Here is a 20,147-nt window from a genome sequence, read left to right on the forward strand (position 1 = left end):
GACGGGAGAGGAATCCCGAGAGGACCCCTAGCAACTCGCATGGGGACTGGCCTCTCCTGAGGCCACCAGGGCGGGTCCCTGAGTTCCCGTCGTAACTCGAGAACACCTGCCGCAACTCGAGAAAATCCAGGAAGTTCTCCCTTCCAGGCGAGATGAGGCCTATTTCCGATGAGGCGTCTGGAGACTAATGACACCTAAGCTCTGGACTTCGAAAGGGTCTTTCACACCCTTGCTGCAACTCAAGAAGTTCACCGCCATACCCGTCTCCACTCGAGAGGAAGCACGATGGTCCCGCCCACATCCAGAGGAGCCCCGTTTCCCCCTCGTAGCTCGAGATGAGGGATCCTTTCCCTGCTTTCAACGGGAAAGAATTCCCGGCGTTCCCGTCGCATCTCAAGAGGAGGCACTCTCAACAGGAAAGGCGAGAGGAACTCCATGGTCGTACCACCATGCCAAGAGTCCCCCAGATGTCTCAGTCCATTCCAGAGGAACCTCTTTGCCCTGCACTGGCTCATCTTTCACGCCGAGGATCGACTCACACCAAGGTGGCACGTGGGACAGCCCAGTGGGAAAGTCTCGAGGGAAAGCCTCGAGGGAAAACCACAGATCCTTTGATCCACGCGACGGGAAGCGTGACATTGCTGCTACAGCCTGGAAGGAAAGCGCACGTGCATGCCCCCACTCGAGACGAGGCCTGACTCGCCTGGGGAGACTCCAGAAGTACCCAAAGATCCATGTGAGCCCCTGAGAGGAATCCTCGGTTCCGGCCCTGACTCCACACAAGGTTTTTGGCACCGGTATCGACGGGAGAGGAATCCCGAGAGGCCCCCTAGCAACTCGCATGGGGACTGGCCTCTCCTGAGGCCACCAGGGCGGGTCCCTGAGGTCCCCGTCGTAACTCGAGAACACCTGCCGCAACTCGAGAAAATCCAGGAAGTTCTCCCTTCCAGGCGAGATGAGGCCTATTTCCGATGAGGCGTCTGGAGACTAATGACACCTAAGCTCTGGACTTCGAAAGGGTCTTTCACACCCTTGCTGCAACTCAAGAAGTTCACCGCCATACCCATCTCCACTCGAGAGGAAGCACGATGGTCCCGCCAACATCCAGAGGAGCCCCGTTTCCCCCTCGTAGCTCGAGATGAGGGATCCTTTCCCTGCTTTCAACGGGAAAGAATTCCCGGCGTTCCCGTCGCATCTCAAGAGGAGGCACTCTCAACAGGAAAGGCGAGAGGGACTCCATAGTCGTACCACCATGCCAAGAGTCCCCCAGAAGTCTCATTCCATTCCAGAGGAACCTCTTTGCCCTGCACTGGCTCATCTTTCACGCCGAGGATCGACTCACACCACGGTGGCACGTGGGACAGCCCTGTGGGAAAGCCTCGAGGGAAAGCCTCGAGGGAAAACCACAGATCCTTTGATCCACGCGACGGGAAGCGTGACATTGCTGCTACAGCCTGGAAGGAAAGCGCACGTGCATGCCCCCACTCGAGACGAGGCCTGACTCCCCTGGGGAGACTCCAGAAGTACCCAAAGATCCATGTCAGCCCCTGAGAGGAATCCTCGGTTCCGGCCCTGACTCCACACAAGGTTTTTGGCCCCGGTATCGACGGGAGAGGAATCTCGAGAGGCTCCCTAGCAACTCGCATGGGGACTGGCCTCTCCTGAGGCCACCAGGGCGGGTCCCTGAGGTCCCCGTCGTAACTCGAGAACACCTGCCACAACTCGAGAAAATCCAGGAAGTTCTCCCTTCCAGGCGAGATGAGGCCTATTTCCGATGAGGCGTCTGGAGACTAATGACACCTAACCTCTGGAACTTCGAAACGGTCTTTCACACCCTTGCTGCAACTCAAGAAGTTCACCGCCATACCCGTCTCCACTCGAGAGGAAGCACGATGGTCCCGCCCCCATCCAGAGGAGCCCCGTTTCCCCCTCGTAGCTCGAGATTACGGATCCTTTCCCTGCTTTCAACGGGAAAGAATTCCCGGCGTTCCCGTCGCATCTCAAGAGGAGGCACTCTCAACAGGAAAGGCGAGAGGAACTCCATGGTCGTACCACCATGCCAAGAGTCCCCCAGATGTCTCAGTCCATTCCAGAGGAACCTCTTTGCCCTGCACTGGCTCATCTTTCACGCCGAGGATCGACTCACACCACGGTGGCACGTGGGACAGCCCTGTGGGAAAGCCTCGAGGGAAAGCCTCGAGGGAAAACCACAGATCCTTTGATCCATGCGACGGGAAGCGTGACATTGCTGCTACAGCCTGGAAGGAAAGCGAACGTGCATGCCCCCACTCGAGACGAGGCCTGACTCCCCTGGGGAGACTCCAGAAGTACCCAAAGATCCATGTCAGCCCCTGAGAGGAATCCTCGGTTCCGGCCCTGACTCCACACAAGGTTTTTGGCCCCGGTATCGACGGGAGAGGAATCCCGAGAGGCTCCCTAGCAACTCGCATGGGGACTGGCCTCTCCTGAGGCCACCAGGGCGGGTCCCTGAGGTCACCATCGTAACTCGAGAACACCTGCCGCAACTCGAGAAAATCCAGGAAGTTCTCCCTTCCAGGCGAGATGAGGCCTATTTCCGATGAGGCGTCTGGAGACTAATGACACCTAACCTCTGGAACTTGGAAAGGGTCTTTCACACCCTTGCTGCAACTCAAGAAGTTCACCGCCATACCCGTCTCCACTCGAGAGGAAGCACGATGGTCCCGCCCACATCCAGAGGAGCCCCGTTTCCCCATCGTAGCTCGAGATGTGGGATCCTTTCCCTGCTTTCAACGGGAAAGAATTCCCGGCATACCCGTTGCATCTCAAGAGGAGGCACTCTCAACAGGAAAGGCGAGAGGAACTCCATGGTCGTTCCACCATGCCAAGAGTCCCCCAGATGTCTCAGTCCATTCCAGAGGAACCTCTTTGCCCTGCACTGGCTCATCTTTCACGCCGAGGATCGACTCACACCACGGTGGCACGTGGGACAGCCCTGTGGCAAAGCCTCGAGGGAAAGCCTCGAGGGAAAACCACAGATCCTTTGATCCACGCGACGGGAAGCGTGACATTGCTGCTAAAGCCTGGAAGGAAAGCACACGTGCATGCCCCCACTCGAGACGAGGCCTGACTCGCCTGGGGAGACTCCAGAAGTACCCAAAGATCCATGTGAGCCCCTGAGAGGAATCCTCGGTTCCGGCCCTGACTCCACACAAGGTTTTTGGCACCGGTATCGACGGGAGAGGAATCCCGAGAGGCCCCCTAGCAACTCGCATGGGGACTGGCCTCTCCTGAGGCCACCAGGGCGGGTCCCTGAGGTCCCCGTCGTAACTCGAGAACACCTGCCGCAACTCGAGAAAATCCAGGAAATTCTCCCTTCTAGGCGAGATGAGGCCTATTTCCGATGAGGGGTCTGAAGACTAATGACACCTAAGCTCTGGAACTTCGAAAGGGTCTTTCACTCCCTTGCTGCAACTCAAGAAGTTCACCGCCATACCCGTCTCCACTCGAGAGGAAGCACGATGGTCCCGCCCCCATCCAGAGGAGCCCTGTTTCCCCCTCGTAACTCGAGATGAGGGATCCTTTCCCTGCTTTCAACGTGAAAGAATTCCTGGCGTTCCCGTCGCATCTTAAGAGGAGGCACTCTCAACAGGAAAGGCGAGAGGAACTCCATGGTCGTACCACCATGCCAAGAGTCCCCCAGATGTCTTAGTCCATTCCAGAGGAACCTCTTTGCCCTGCACTGGCTCATCTTTCACGCCGAGGATCGACTCACACCACGGTGGCACGTGGGACAGCCCAGTGGGAAAGCCTCGAGGGAAAGCCTCGAGGGAAAACCACAGATCCTTTGATCCACGCGACGGGAAGCGTGACATTGCTGCTACAGCCTGGAAGGAAAGCGCACGTGTATGCCCCCACTCGAGACGAGGCCTGACTCCCCTGGGGAGACTCCAGAAGTACCCAAAGATCCATGTCAGCCCCTGAGATGAATCCTCGGTTCCGGCCCTGACTCCACACAAGGTTTTTGGCCCCGGTATCGACGGGAGAGGAATCCCGAGAGGCCCCCTAGCAACTCGCATGGGGACTGGCCTCTCCTGAGGCCACCAGGGCGTGTCCCTGAGGTCTCCGTTGTAACTCGAGAACACCTGCCGCAACTCGAGAAAATCCAGGAAGTTCTCCCTTCCAGGCGAGATGAGGCCTATTTCCGATGAGGCGTCTGGAGTCTAATGACACCTAACCTCTGGAACTTCGAAAGGGTCTTTCACACCCTTGCTGCAACTCAAGAAGTTCACCGCCATACCCGTCTCCACTCGAGAGGAAGCACGATGGTCCCGCCCACATCCAGAGGAGCCCCGTTTCCCCCTCGTAGCTCGAGATGTGGGATCCTTTCCCTGCTTTCAACGGGAAAGAATTCCCGGCGTTCCCGTCGCATCTCAAGAGGAGGCACTCTCAACAGGAAAGGCGAGAGGAACTCCATGGTCGTACCACCATGCCAAGAGTCCCCCATATGTCTCAGTCCATTCCAGAGGAACCTCTTTGCCCTGCACTGGCTCATCTTTCACGCCGAGGATCGACTCACACCACGGTGGCACGTGGGACAGCCCTGTGGGAAAGCCTCGAGGGAAAGCCTCGAGGGAAAACCACAGATCCTTTGATCCACGCGACGGGAAGCGTGACATTGCTGCTACAGCCTGGAAGGAAAGCGCACGTGCATGCCCCCACTCGAGACGAGGCCTGACTCCCCTGGGGAGACTCCAGAAGTACCCAAAGATCCATGTCAGCCCCTGAGAGGAATCCTAGGTTCCGGCCCTGACTCCACACAAGGTTTTCGGCCCCGGTATCGACGGGAGAGTAATCCCGAGAGGCCCCCTAGCAACTCGCATGGGGACTGGCCTCTCCTGAGGCCACCACGGCGAGTCCCTGAGGTCCCCTTCGTAAATCGAGAACACCTGCCGCAACTCGAGAAAATCCAGGAAGTTCTCCCTTCCAGGCGAGATGAGGCCTATTTCCGATGAGGCCTCTGGAGACTAATGACACCTAACCTCTGGAACTTCGAAAGGGTCTTTCACACCCTTGCTGCAACTCAAGAAGTTCACCGCCATACCCGTCTCCACTCGAGAGGAAGCACGATGGTCCTGCCCACATCCAGAGGAGCCCCGTTTCCCCCTCGTAGCTCGAGATGTGGGATCCTTTCCCTGCTTTCAATGGGAAAGAATTCCCGGCGTTCCCGTCGCATCTCAAGAGGAGGCACTCTCAACAGGAAAGGCGAGAGGAACTCCATGGTCGTACCACCATGCCAAGAGTCCCCCAGATGTCTCAGTCCATTCCAGAGGAACCTCTTTGCCCTGCACTGGCTCATCTTTCACGCCGAGGATCGACTCACACCACGGTGGCACGTGGGACAGCCCAGTGGGAAAGCCTCGAGGGAAAGCCTCGAGGGAAAACCACAGATCCTTTGATCCCCGCGACGGGAAGCGTGACATTGCTGCTACAGCCTGGAAGGAATGGGCACGTGTATGCCCCCACTCGAGACGAGGCCTGACTCCCCTGGGGAGACTCCAGAAGTACCCAAAGATCCATGTCAGCCCCTGAGAGGAATCCTCGGTTCCGGCCCTGACTCCACACAAGGTTTTTGGCCCCGGTATCGACGGAAGAGGTATCCCAGGAGGCCCCCTAGCAACTCGCATGGGGACTGGCCTCTCCTGAGGCCACCAGGGCGGGTCCCTGAGGTCCCCGTCGTAACTTGAGAACACCTGCCTCAACTCGAGAAAATCCAGGAAGTTCTCCCTTCCAGGCGAGATGAGGCCTATTTCCGATGAGGCGTCTGGAGACTAATGACACGTAACCTCTGGAACTTCGAAAGGGTCTTTCACACCCTTGCTGCAACTCAAGAAGTTCACCGCCATACCCGTCTCCACTCGAGAGGAAGCACGATGGTCCCGCCCACATCCAGAGGAGCCCAGTTTCCCCCTCGTAGCTCGAGATGAGGGATCCTTTCCCTGATTTCAACGGGAAAGAATTCCCGGCGTTCCCATCGCATCTCAAGAGGAGGCACTCTCAATAGGAAAGGCGAGAGGAACTCCATGGTCGTACCACCATGCCAAGAGTCCCCCAGATGTCTCAGTCCATTCCAGAGGAAACTCTTTGCCCTGCACTGGCTCATCTTTCACGCCGAGGATCGACTCACACCACGGTGGCACGTGGGACAGCCCTGTGGGAAAGCCTCGAGGGAAAGCCTAGAGGGACAACCACAGATCCTTTGATCCACGTGACGGGAAGCGTAACATTGCTGCTATAGCCTGGAAGGAAAGCTCACGTGCATGCCCCCACTCGAGACGAGGCCTGACTCCCCTGGGGAGACTCCAGAAGTACCCAAAGATCCATGTCAGCCCCTGAGAGGAATCCTCGGTTCCAGCCCTGCTCCACACAAGGTTTTTGGCCCCGGTATCGACGGGAGAGGAATCCCGAGAGGCCCCCTAGCAACTCGCATGGGGACTGGCCTCTCCTGAGGCCACCAGGGCGGGTCCCTGAGGTCCCCGTCCTAACTCGAGAACACCTGCCGCAACTCGAGAAAATCCAGGAAGTTCTCCCTTCCAGGCGAGATGAGGCCTATTTCCGATGAGGCGTCTGGAGACTAATGACACCTAACCTCTGGAAATTCGAAAGGGTCTTTCACACCCTTGCTGCAACTCAAGAAGTTCACCGCCATACCCGTCTCCACTCGAGAGGAAGCACGATGGTCCCGCCCCCATCCAGAGGAGCCCTGTTTCCCCCTCGTAACTCGAGATGAGGGATCCTTTCCCTGCTTTCAACGGGAAAGAATTCCCGGCGTTCCCGTCGCATCTCAAGAGGAGGCACTCTCAACAGGAAAGGCGAGAGGAACTCCATGGTCGTACCACCATGCCAAGAGTCCCCCAGATGTCTTAGTCCATTCCAGAGGAACCTCTTTGCCCTGCACTGGCTCATCTTTCAGGCCGAGGATCGACTCACACCACGGTAGCACGTGGGACAGCCCAGTGGGAAAGCCTCGAGGGAAAGCCTCGAGGGAAAACCACAGATCCTTTGATCCACGCGACGGGAAGCGTGACATTGCTGCTACAGCCTGGAAGGAAAGCGCACGTGTATGCCCCCACTCGAGACGAGGCCTGACTCCCCTGGGGAGACTCCAGAAGTACCCAAAGATCCATGTCAGCCCCTGAGAGGAATCCTCGGTTCCGGCCCTGACTCCACACAAGGTTTTTGGCCCTGGTATCGACGGGAGAGGAATCCCGAGAGGCCCCCTAGCAACTCGCATGGGGACTGGCCTCTCCTGAGGCCACCAGGGCGTGTCCCTGAGGTCTCCGTCGTAACTTGAGAACACCTGCCTCAACTCGAGAAAATCCAGGAAGTTCTCCCTTCCAGGCGAGATGAGGCCTATTTCCGATGAGGCGTCTGGAGACTAATGACACGTAACCTCTGGAACTTCGAAAGGGTCTTTCACACCCTTGCTGCAACTCAAGAAGTTCACCGCCATACCCGTCTCCACTCGAGAGGAAGCACGATGGTCCCGCCCACATCCAGAGGAGCCCAGTTTCCCCCTCGTAGCTCGAGATGAGGGATCCTTTCCCTGATTTCAACGGGAAAGAATTCCCGGCGTTCCCATCGCATCTCAAGAGGAGGCACTCTCAACAGGAAAGGCGAGAGGAACTCCATGGTCGTACCACCATGCCAAGAGTCCCCCAGATGTCTCAGTCCATTCCAGAGGAAACTCTTTGCCCTGCACTGGCTCATCTTTCTCGCCGAGGATCGACTCACACCACGGTGGCACGTGGGACAGCCCTGTGGGAAAGCCTCGAGGGAAAGCCTAGAGGGACAACCACAGATCCTTTGATCCACGTGACGGGAAGCGTAACATTGCTGCTACAGCCTGGAAGGAAAGCGCACGTGCATGCCCCCACTCGAGACGAGGCCTGACTCCCCTGGGGAGACTCCAGAAGTACCCAAAGATCCATGTCAGCCCCTGAGAGGAATCCTCGGTTCCGGCCCTGACTCCACACAAGGTTTTTGGCCCCGGTATCGACGGGAGAGGAATCCCGAGAGGCCCCCTAGCAACTCGCATGGGGACTGGCCTCTCCTGAGGCCACCAGGGCGGGTCCCTGAGGTCTCCGTCGTAACTCGAGAACACCTGCCGCAACTCGAGAAAATCCAGGAAGTTCTCCCTTCCAGGCGAGATGAGGCCTATTTCCGATGAAGCGTCTGGAGACTAATGACACCTAACCTCTGGAACTTCGAAAGGGTCTTTCACACCCTTGCTGCAACTCAAGAAGTTCACCGTCATACCCGTCTCCACTCGAGAGGAAGCACGATGGTCCCGCCCACATCCAGAGGAGCCCCGTTCCCCCCTCGTAGCTCGAGATGAGGGATCCTTTCCCTGCTTTCAACGGGAAAGAATTCCCGGCGTTCCCGTCGCATCTCAAGAGGAGGCACTCTCAACAGGAAAGGCGAGAGGAACTCCATGGTCGTACCACCATGCCAAGAGTCCCCCATATGTCTCAGTCCATTCTGTAGGAACCTCTTTGCCCTGCACTGGCTCATCTTTCATGCCGAGGATCGACTCACACCACGGTGGCACGTGGGACAGCCCTGTGGGAAAGCCTCGAGGGAAAGCCTCGAGGGAAAACCACAGATCCTTTGATCCACGCGACGGGAAGCGTGACATTGCTGCTACAGCCTGGAAGGAAAGCGCACGTGCATGCCCCCACTCGAGACGAGGCCTGACTCCCCTGGGGAGACTCCAGAAGTACCCAAAGATCCATGTCAGCCCCTGAGAGGAATCCTAGGTTCCGGCCCTGACTCCACACAAGGTTTTTGGCCCCGGTATCGACGGGAGAGGAATCCCGAGAGGCCCCCTAGCAACTCGCATGGGGACTGGCCTCTCCTGAGGCCACCAGGGCGGGTCCCTGAGGTCCCCTTCGTAAATCGAGATCACCTGCCGCAACTCGAGAAAATCCAGGAAGTTCTCCCTTCCAGGCGAGATGAGGCCTATTTCCGATGAGGCGTCTGGAGACTAATGACACCTAACCTCTGGAACTTCGAAAGGGTCTTTCACACCCTTGCTGCAACTCAAGAAGTTCACCGTCATACCCGTCTCCACTCGAGAGGAAGCACGATGGTCCCGCCCACATTCAGAGGAGCCCCGTTTCCCCCTCGTAGCTCGAGATGTGGGAACCTTTCCCTGCTTTCAACGGGAAAGAATTCCCGGCGTACCCGTCGCATCTCAAGAGGAAGCACTCTCAACAGGAAAGGCGAGAGGAACTCCATGGTCGTACCACCATGCCAAGAGTCCCCCAGATGTCTCAGTCCATTCCAGAGGAACCTCTTTGCCCTGCACTGGCTCATCTTTCACGCCGAGGATCGACTCACACCACGGTGGCACGTGGGACAGCCCTGTGGGAAAGCCTCGAGGGAAAGCCTCGAGGGAAAACCACAGATCCTTTGATCCACGCGACGGGAAGTGTGACATTGCTGCTACAGCCTGGAGGGAAAGCGCACGTGCATGCCCCCACTCGAGACGAGGCCTGACTCCCCTGGGGAGACTCCAGAAGTACCCAAAGATCCATGTCAGCCCCTGAGAGGAATCCTCGGTTCTGGACCTGACACCACACAAGGTTTTTGGACCCGGTATCGATGGGAGAGGAATCCTGAGAGGCCCCCTAGCAACTCGCATGGGGACTGGCCTTTCCTGAGGCCACCAGGGCGGGTCCCTGAGGTCCCCGTCCTAACTCGAGAACACCTGCCGCAACTCGAGAAAATCCAGGAAGTTCTCCCTTCCAGGCGAGATGAGTCCTATTTCCGATGAGGCGTCTGGAGACTAATGACACCTAAACTCTGGAACTTCGAAAGGGTCTTTCACACCCTTGCTGCAACTCAAGAAGTTCACCGCCATACCCGTCTCCACTCGAGAGGAAGCACGATGGTCCCGCCCACATCCAGAGGAGCCCCGTTTCCCCCTCGTAGCTCGAGATGAGGGATCCTTTCCCTGCTTTCAACTGGAAAGAATTCCCGGCGTTCCCGTCGCATCTCAAGAGGAGGCACTCTCAACAGGAAAGGCGAGAGGAACTCCATGGTCGTACCACCATGCCAAGAGTCCCCCAGATGTCTCAGTCCATTCCAGAGGAACCTCTTTGGCCTGCACTGGCTCATCTTTCACGCCGTGGATCGACTCAAACCTCGGTGGCACGTGGGACAGCCCTGTGGGAAAGCCTCGAGGGAAAGCCTCGAGGGAAAACCACAGATCCTTTGATCCCCGCCACGGGAAGCGTGACATTGCTGCTACAGCATGGAAGGAAAGCGCACGTGCATGCCCCCACTCGAGACGAGGCCTGACTCCCCTGGGGAGACTCCAGAAGTACCCAAAGATCCATGTCAGCCCCTGAGACGAATCCTCTAATGGCCCTGACTCCACACAAGGTTTTTGGCCCCGGTATCGACGGGAGAGGAATCCCGAGAGGCCCCCTAGCAACTCGCATGGGGACTGGCCTCTCCTGAGGCCACCAGGGCGGGTCCCTGAGGTCTCCGTCGTAACTCGAGAACACCTGCCGCAACTCGAGAAAATCCAGGAAGTTCTCCCTTCCAGGCGAGATGAGGCCTATTTCCGATGAGGCGTCTGGAGACTAATGACACCTAACGTCTGGAACTTCGAAAGGGTCTTTCACACCCTTGCTGCAACTCAAGAAGTTCACCGTCATACCCGTCTCCACTCGAGAGGAAGCACGATGGTCCCGCCCACATCCAGAGGAGCCCCGTTTCCCCCTCGTAGCCCGAGATGTGGGATCCTTTCCCTGCTTTGAACGGGAAAGAATTCCCGGCGTTCCCGTCGCATCTCAAGAGGAGGCACTCTCAACAGGAAAGGCGAGAGGAACTCCATGGTCGTACCACCATGCCAAGAGTCCACCAGATGTCTCAGTCCATTCCAGAGGAACCTCTTTGCCCTGCACTGGCTCATCTTTCACGCCGAGGATCGACTCAGTATGGGGACTGGCCTCTCCTGAGGCCACCAGGGCGGGTCCCTGAGGTCCCCGTCCTAACTCGAGAACACCTGCCGCAACTCGAGAAAATCCAGGAAATTCTCCCTTCTAGGCGAGATGAGGCCTATTTCCGATGAGGGGTCTGAAGACTAATGACACCTAAGCTCTGGAACTTCGAAAGGGTCTTTCACTCCCTTGCTGCAACTCAAGAAGTTCACCGCCATACCCGTCTCCACTCGAGAGGAAGCACGATGGTCCCGCCCCCATCCAGAGGAGCCCTGTTTCCCCCTCGTAACTCGAGATGAGGGATCCTTTCCCTGCTTTCAACGTGAAAGAATTCCTGGCGTTCCCGTCGCATCTCAAGAGGAGGCACTCTCAACAGGAAAGGCGAGAGGAACTCCATGGTCGTACCACCATGCCAAGAGTCCCCCAGATGTCTTAGTCCATTCCAGAGGAACCTCTTTGCCCTGCACTGGCTCATCTTTCACGCCGAGGATCGACTCACACCACGGTGGCACGTGGGACAGCCCAGTGGGAAAGCCTCGAGGGAAAGCCTCGAGGGAAAACCACAGATCCTTTGATCCACGCGACGGGAAGCGTGACATTGCTGCTACAGCCTGGAAGGAAAGCGCACGTGTATGCCCCCACTCGAGACGAGGCCTGACTCCCCTGGGGAGACTCCAGAAGTACCCAAAGATCCATGTCAGCCCCTGAGATGAATCCTCGGTTCCGGCCCTGACTCCACACAAGGTTTTTGGCCCCGGTATCGACGGGAGAGGAATCCCGAGAGGCCCCCTAGCAACTCGCATGGGGACTGGCCTCTCCTGAGGCCACCAGGGCGTGTCCCTGAGGTCTCCGTTGTAACTCGAGAACACCTGCCGCAACTCGAGAAAATCCAGGAAGTTCTCCCTTCCAGGCGAGATGAGGCCTATTTCCGATGAGGCGTCTGGAGCCTAATGACACCTAACCTCTGGAACTTCGAAAGGGTCTTTCACACCCTTGCTGCAACTCAAGAAGTTCACCGCCATACCCGTCTCCACTCGAGAGGAAGCACGATGGTCCCGCCCACATCCAGAGGAGCCCCGTTTCCCCCTCGTAGCTCGAGATGTGGGATCCTTTCCCTGCTTTCAACGGGAAAGAATTCCCGGCGTTCCCGTCGCATCTCAAGAGGAGGCACTCTCAACAGGAAAGGCGAGATGAACTCCATGGTCGTACCACCATGCCAAGAGTCCCCCATATGTCTCAGTCCATTCCAGAGGAACCTCTTTGCCCTGCACTGGCTCATCTTTCACGCCGAGGATCGACTCACACCACGGTGGCACGTGGGACAGCCCTGTGGGAAAGCCTCGAGGGAAAGCCTCGAGGGAAAACCACAGATCCTTTGATCCACGCGACGGGAAGCGTGACATTGCTGCTACAGCCTGGAAGGAAAGCGCACGTGCATGCCCCCACTCGAGACGAGGCCTGACTCCCCTGGGGAGACTCCAGAAGTACCCAAAGATCCATGTCAGCCCCTGAGAGGAATCCTAGGTTCCGGCCCTGACTCCACACAAGGTTTTCGGCCCCGGTATCGACGGGAGAGTAATCCCGAGAGGCCCCCTAGCAACTCGCATGGGGACTGGCCTCTCCTGAGGCCACCACGGCGAGTCCCTGAGGTCCCCTTCGTAAATCGAGAACACCTGCCGCAACTCGAGAAAATCCAGGAAGTTCTCCCTTCCAGGCGAGATGAGGCCTATTTCCGATGAGGCCTCTGGAGACTAATGACACCTAACCTCTGGAACTTCGAAAGGGTCTTTCACACCCTTGCTGCAACTCAAGAAGTTCACCGCCATACCCGTCTCCACTCGAGAGGAAGCACGATGGTCCTGCCCACATCCAGAGGAGCCCCGTTTCCCCCTCGTAGCTCGAGATGTGGGATCCTTTCCCTGCTTTCAACGGGAAAGAATTCCCGGCGTTCCCGTCGCATCTCAAGAGGAGGCACTCTCAACAGGAAAGGCGAGAGGAACTCCATGGTCGTACCACCATGCCAAGAGTCCCCCAGATGTCTCAGTCCATTCCAGAGGAACCTCTTTGCCCTGCACTGGCTCATCTTTCACGCCGAGGATCGACTCACACCACGGTGGCACGTGGGACAGCCCAGTGGGAAAGCCTCGAGGGAAAGCCTCGAGGGAAAACCACAGATCCTTTGATCCCCGCGACGGGAAGCGTGACATTGCTGCTACAGCCTGGAAGGAATGGGCACGTGTATGCCCCCACTCGAGACGAGGCCTGACTCCCCTGGGGAGACTCCAGAAGTACCCAAAGATCCATGTCAGCCCCTGAGAGGAATCCTCGGTTCCGGCCCTGACTCCACACAAGGTTTTTGGCCCCGGTATCGACGGAAGAGGTATCCCAGGAGGCCCCCTAGCAACTCGCATGGGGACTGGCCTCTCCTGAGGCCACCAGGGCGGGTCCCTGAGGTCCCCGTCGTAACTTGAGAACACCTGCCTCAACTCGAGAAAATCCAGGAAGTTCTCCCTTCCAGGCGAGATGAGGCCTATTTCCGATGAGGCGTCTGGAGACTAATGACACGTAACCTCTGGAACTTCGAAAGGGTCTTTCACACCCTTGCTGCAACTCAAGAAGTTCACCGCCATACCCGTCTCCACTCGAGAGGAAGCACGATGGTCCCGCCCACATCCAGAGGAGCCCAGTTTCCCCCTCGTAGCTCGAGATGAGGGATCCTTTCCCTGATTTCAACGGGAAAGAATTCCCGGCGTTCCCATCGCATCTCAAGAGGAGGCACTCTCAACAGGAAAGGCGAGAGGAACTCCATGGTCGTACCACCATGCCAAGAGTCCCCCAGATGTCTCAGTCCATTCCAGAGGAAACTCTTTGCCCTGCACTGGCTCATCTTTCACGCCGAGGATCGACTCACACCACGGTGGCACGTGGGACAGCCCTGTGGGAAAGCCTCGAGGGAAAGCCTAGAGGGACAACCACAGATCCTTTGATCCACGTGACGGGAAGCGTAACATTGCTGCTATAGCCTGGAAGGAAAGCGCACGTGCATGCCCCCACTCGAGACGAGGCCTGACTCCCCTGGGGAGACTCCAGAAGTACCCAAAGATCCATGTCAGCCCCTGAGAGGAATCCTCGGTTCCAGCCTGCTCCACACAAGGTTTTTGGCCCCGGTATCGACGGGAGAGGAATCCCGAGAGGCCCCCTAGCAACTCGCATGGGGACTGGCCTCTCCTGAGGCCACCAGGGCGGGTCCCTGAGGTCCCCGTCCTAACTCGAGAACACCTGCCGCAACTCGAGAAAATCCAGGAAGTTCTCCCTTCCAGGCGAGATGAGGCCTATTTCCGATGAGGCGTCTGGAGACTAATGACACCTAACCTCTGGAAATTCGAAAGGGTCTTTCACACCCTTGCTGCAACTCAAGAAGTTCACCGCCATACCCGTCTCCACTCGAGAGGAAGCACGATGATCCCGCCCACATCCAGAGGGGCCCCGTTTCCCCCTCGTAGATCGAGATGAGGGATCCTTTCCCTGCTTTCAACGGGAAAGAATTCCCGGCGTTCCCGTCGCATCTCAAGAGGAGGCACTCTCAACAGGAAAGGCGAGAGGAACTCCATGGTCGTACCACCATGCCAAGAGTCCCCCAGATGACTCAGTGCATTCCAGAGGAACCTCTTTGCCTTGCATTGGCTCATCTTTCACACCGAGGATCGACTCACACCACGGTGGCACGTGGTACAGCCCTGTGGGAAAGCCTCGAGGGAAAGCCTCGAGGGAAAGCCTCGAGGGAAAACCACAGATCCTTTGATCCACGCGACGGGAAGCGTGACATTGCTGCTACAGCCTGGAAGGAAAACGCATGTGCATGCCCCCACTCGAGACGAGGCCTGACTCCCCTGCGGAGACTCCAGAAGTACCCAAAGATCCATGTCAGCCCCTGAGAGGAATCCTCGGTTCCGGCCCTGACTCCACACAAGGTTTTTGGCCCCGGTATCGACGGAAGAGGAATCCTGAGAGGCCCCCTAGCAACTCGCATGGGGACTGGCCTCTCCTGAGGCCACCAGGGCGGGTCCCTGAGGTCCCCGTCGTAACTCGAGAACACCAGCCGCAACTCGAGAAAATCCAGGAAGTTCTCCCTTCCAGGCGAGATGAGGCCAATTTCCGATGAGGCGTCTGGAGACTAATGACACCTAAACTCTGGAACTTCGAAAGGGTCTTTCACACCCTTGCTGCAACTCAAGAATTCACCGCCATACCCGTCTCCACTCGAGAGGAAGCACGATGGTCCCGCCCACATCCAGAGGAGCCCCGTTTCCCCCTCGTAGCTCGAGATGAGGGATCCTTTCCCTGCTTTCATCGGGAAAGAATTCACGGCGTTCCCGTCGCATCTCAAGAGGAGGCACTCTCAGCAGGAAAGGCGAGAGGAACTCCATGGTCGTACCACCATTCCAAGAGTCCCCCAGATGTCTCAGTCCCTTCCAGAGGAACCTCTTTGCCCAGCACTGGCTCATCTTTCATGCAGAGGATCGACTCACACCACGGTGGCACGTGGGACAGCCCAGTGGGGAAGCCTCGAGGGAAAGCCTCGAGGGAAAACCACAGATCCTTTGATCCACGCGACGGGAAGCGTGACATTGCTGCTACAGCCTGGAAGGAAAGCGCAAGTGCATGTCCCCACTCGAGACGAGCCCTGACTCCCCTGGGGAGACTCCAGAAGTACCCAAAGATCCATGTCAGCCCCTGAGAGGAATCCTCGGTTCCGGCCCTGACTCCACACAAGGTTCTTGGCCCCGGTATCGACGGGAGAGGAATCCCGAGAGGCCCCCGAGCAACTCGCATGGGGACTGGCCTCTCCTGAGGCCACCAGGGCGGATCCCCGAGGTCCCCGTCGTAACTCGAGAACACCTGCTGCAACTCGAGAAAATCCAGGAAGTTCTCCCTTCCAGGCGAGATGAGGCCTATTTCCGATGAGGCGTCTGGAGACTAATGACACCTAACCTCTGGAACGTCGAAAGGGTCTTTCACACCCTTGCTGCAACTCAAGAAGTTCACCGCCATACCCGTCTCCACTCGAGAGGAAGCACGATGGTCCCGCCCACATCCAGAGGAGCCCCGTTTCCCCCTCGTAGCTCGAGATGAGGGATCCTTTCCCTGCTTTCAACGGGAAAGAATTCCCGGCGTTCCCGTCGCATCTCAAGAGGAGGCACTCTCAACAGGAAAGGCGAGAGGAACTCCATGGTCGTACCACCATGCCAAGAGTCCCCCAATGTCTCAGTCCATTCCAGAGGAACCTCTTTGCCCTGCACTGGCTCATCTTTCACGCCGAGGATCGACTCACACACCGGTGGCACGTGGGACAGCCCAGTGGGAAAGACTCGAGGGAAAGCCTCGAGGGAAAACCACAGATCCTTTGATCCACGCGACGGGAAGCATGACATTGCTGCTACAGCCTGGAAGGAAAGCGCACGTGCATGCCCCCACTCGAGACGAGGCCTGACTCCCCTGGGGAGACTCCAGAAGTACCCAAAGATCCATGTCAGCCCCTGAGAGGAATCCTCGGCTCCGGCCCTGACTCCACACAAGGATTTTGGCCCCAGTATCGACAGGAGAGGAATCCCGAGAGGCACCCTAGCAACTCGCATGGGGACTGGCCTCTCCTGAGGCCACCAGGGCGGGTCCCTGAGGTCCCCTCGTAACTCGAGAACACCTGCCGCAACTCGAGAAAATCCAGGAAGTTCTCCCTTCCAGGCGAGATGAGGCATATTTCCCATGAGGCGTCTGGAGACTAATGACACCTAAACTCTGGAACTTCGAAAGGGTCTTTCAAACACTTGCTGCAACTCAAGAAGTTCACCGCCATACCCGTCTCCACTGGAGAGGAAGCACGATGGTCCCGCCCACATCCAGAGGAGCCCCGTTTCCCCCTCGTAGCTCGAAATGAGGGATCCTTTCCCTGCTTTCAACGGGAAAGAATTCCCGGCGTACCCGTCGCATCTCAAGAGGAGGCACTCTCAACAGGAAAGGCGAGAGGAACTCCATGGTCGTAACACCATGCCAAGAGTCCCCCAGATGTCTCAGTCCATTCCAGAGGAACCTCTTTGCCCTGAACTGGCTCATCTTTCACGCCGAGGATCGACTCACACCTCGGTGGCACGTGGGACAGCCCAGTGGGAAAGCCTCGAGGGAACACCACAGATCCTTTGATCCACGCGACGGGAAGCGTGACATTGCTGCTACAGCCTGGAAGGAAAGCGCACGTGCATGCCCCCACTCGAGACGAGGACTGACTCCCCTGGGGAGACTCCAGAAGTACCCAAAGATCCATGTCAGCCCCTGAGAGGAATCCTCGGTTCCGGCCCTGACTCCACACAAGGTTTTTGGCCCCGGTATCGACGGGAGAGGAATCCCGAGAGGCCCCCTAGCAACTCGCATGGGGACTGGCCTCTCCTGAGGCCACCAGGGCGGGTCCCTGAGGTCCCCTTCGTAACTCGAGAACACCTGCCGCAACTCGAGAAAATCCAGGAAGTTCTCCCTTCCAGGCGAGATGAGGCCTATTTCCGATGAGGAGTCTGGAGACTAATGACACCTAAGCTCTGGAACTTCGAAAGGGTCTTTCACACCCTTGCTGCAACTCAAGAAGTTCACCGCCATACCCGTCTCCACTCGAGAGGAAGCACGATGGTCCCGCCCCCATCCAGAGGAGCCCCGTTTCCCCCTCGTAGCTCGAGATGAGGGATCCTTTCCCTGCTTTCAACGGGAAAGAATTCCCGGCGTTTAAGTCGCATCTCAAGAGGAGGTACTCTCAGCTGGAAAGGCGAGAGGAACTCCATGGTCGTACCACCATTCCAAGAGTCCCCCAGATGTCTCAGTCCATTCCAGAGGAACCTCTTTGCCCTGCACTGGCTCATCTTTCACGCCGAGGATCGACTCACACCACGGTGGAACGTGGGACAGCCCTGTGGGAAAGCCTCGAGGGAAAGCCTCGAGGGAAAACCACAGATCCTTTGATCCCCGCGACGGGAAGCGTGACATTGCTGCTACAGCCTGGAAGGAAAGCGCACGTGCATGCCCCCACTCGAGACGAGGCCTGACTCCCCTTGGGAGACTCCAGAAGTACCCAAAGATCCATGTCAGCCCCTGAGAGGAATCCTCGGTTCCGGCCCTGACTCCACACAAGGTTTTTGGCCCCGGTATCGACGAGAGAGGAATCCCGAGAGGGCCCCTAGCAACTCGCATGGGGACTGGCCTTTCCTGAGGCCACCAGGGCGGGTCCCTGAGGTCCCCGTCGTAACTCGAGAACACCTGCCGCAACTCGAGAAAATCCAGGAAGTTCTCCCTTCCAGGCGAGATGAGGCCTTTTTCCGATGAGGCGTCTGGACACTAATGACACCTAACCTCTCGAACTTCGAAAGAGTCTTTCACACCCTTGCTGCAACTCAAGAAGATCACCGCCATACCCGTCTCCACTCGAGAGGAAGCGCGATGTTCACGCCCACATGCAGAGGAGCCCCGTTTCCCCCTCGTAGCTCGAGATGAGGGATCCTTTCCCTGCTTTCAACGTGAACGAATTCCCGGGGTTCCTGTCGCATCTCAAGACGAGGCACCCTCAACATGAAAGTCGAGAGGAACTCCATGGTCGTACCACCATTCCAAGAGTCCCCCAGATGTCTCAGTCCATTCCAGAGGAACCTCTTTGCCCTGCACTGGCTCATCTTTCACGCCGAGGATCGACTCACACCACGGTGGCACGTGGGACAGCCCTGTGGGAAAGCCTCGAGGGAAAGCCTCGAGGGAAAACCACAGATCCTTTGATCCACGCGACGGGAAGCGTGACATTGCTGCTACAGCCTGGAAGGAAAGCGCACGTGCATGCCCCCACTCGAGACGAGGCCTGACTCCCCTGCGGAGACTCCAGAAGTACCCAAAGTTCCATGTCAGCCCTTGAGAGGAATCCTCGGTTCCGGCCCTGACTCCACACAAGGTTTTTGGACCCAGTATCGACGGGAGAGGAATCCCGAGAGGCCCCCTAGCAACTCGCATGGGGACTGGCCTTTACTGAGGCCACCAGGGCGGGTCCCTGAGGTCCCCGTCGTAACTCGAGAACACCTGCCGCAACTCCAGAATAACCAGGATGTTCTACCTTCCAGGCGAGATGAGGCCTATTTCCGATGAGGCGTCTGGACACTAATGACACCTAACCTCTGGAACTTCGAAAGGGTCTTTCACACCCTTGCTGCAACTCAAGAAGTTCACCGCCATACCCGTCTCCACTCGAGAGGAAGCACGATGGTCCTGCCCACATCCAGAGGAGCCCCGTTTCCCCCTCGTAGCTCGAGATGTGGGATCCTTTCCCTGCTTTCAACGGGAAAGAATTCCCGGCGTTCCCGTCGCATCTCAAGAGGAGGCACTCTCAACAGGAAAGGCGAGAGGAACTCCATGGTCGTACCACCATGCCAAGAGTCCCCCAGATGTCTCAGTCCATTCCAGAGGAACCTCTTTGCCCTGCACTGGCTCATCTTTCACGCCGAGGATCGACTCACACCACGGTGGCACGTGGGACAGCCCAGTGGGAAAGCCTCGAGGGAAAGCCTCGAGGGAAAACCACAGATCCTTTGATCCCCGCGACGGGAAGCGTGACATTGCTGCTACAGCCTGGAAGGAATGGGCACGTGTATGCCCCCACTCGAGACGAGGCCTGACTCCCCTGGGGAGACTCCAGAAGTACCCAAAGATCCATGTCAGCCCCTGAGAGGAATCCTCGGTTCCGGCCCTGACTCCACACAAGGTTTTTGGCCCCGGTATCGACGGAAGAGGTATCCCAGGAGGCCCCCTAGCAACTCGCATGGGGACTGGCCTCTCCTGAGGCCACCAGGGCGGGTCCCTGAGGTCCCCGTCGTAACTTGAGAACACCTGCCTCAACTCGAGAAAATCCAGGAAGTTCTCCCTTCCAGGCGAGATGAGGCCTATTTCCGATGAGGCGTCTGGAGACTAATGACACGTAACCTCTGGAACTTCGAAAGGGTCTTTCACACCCTTGCTGCAACTCAAGAAGTTCACCGCCATACCCGTCTCCACTCGAGAGGAAGCACGATGGTCCCGCCCACATCCAGAGGAGCCCAGTTTCCCCCTCGTAGCTCGAGATGAGGGATCCTTTCCCTGATT

The sequence above is a fragment of the Capricornis sumatraensis genome, chromosome X, assembly GCF_032405125.1.
Source record: "Capricornis sumatraensis isolate serow.1 chromosome X, serow.2, whole genome shotgun sequence".
NCBI classification, from domain to species: domain Eukaryota; kingdom Metazoa; phylum Chordata; class Mammalia; order Artiodactyla; family Bovidae; genus Capricornis; species Capricornis sumatraensis.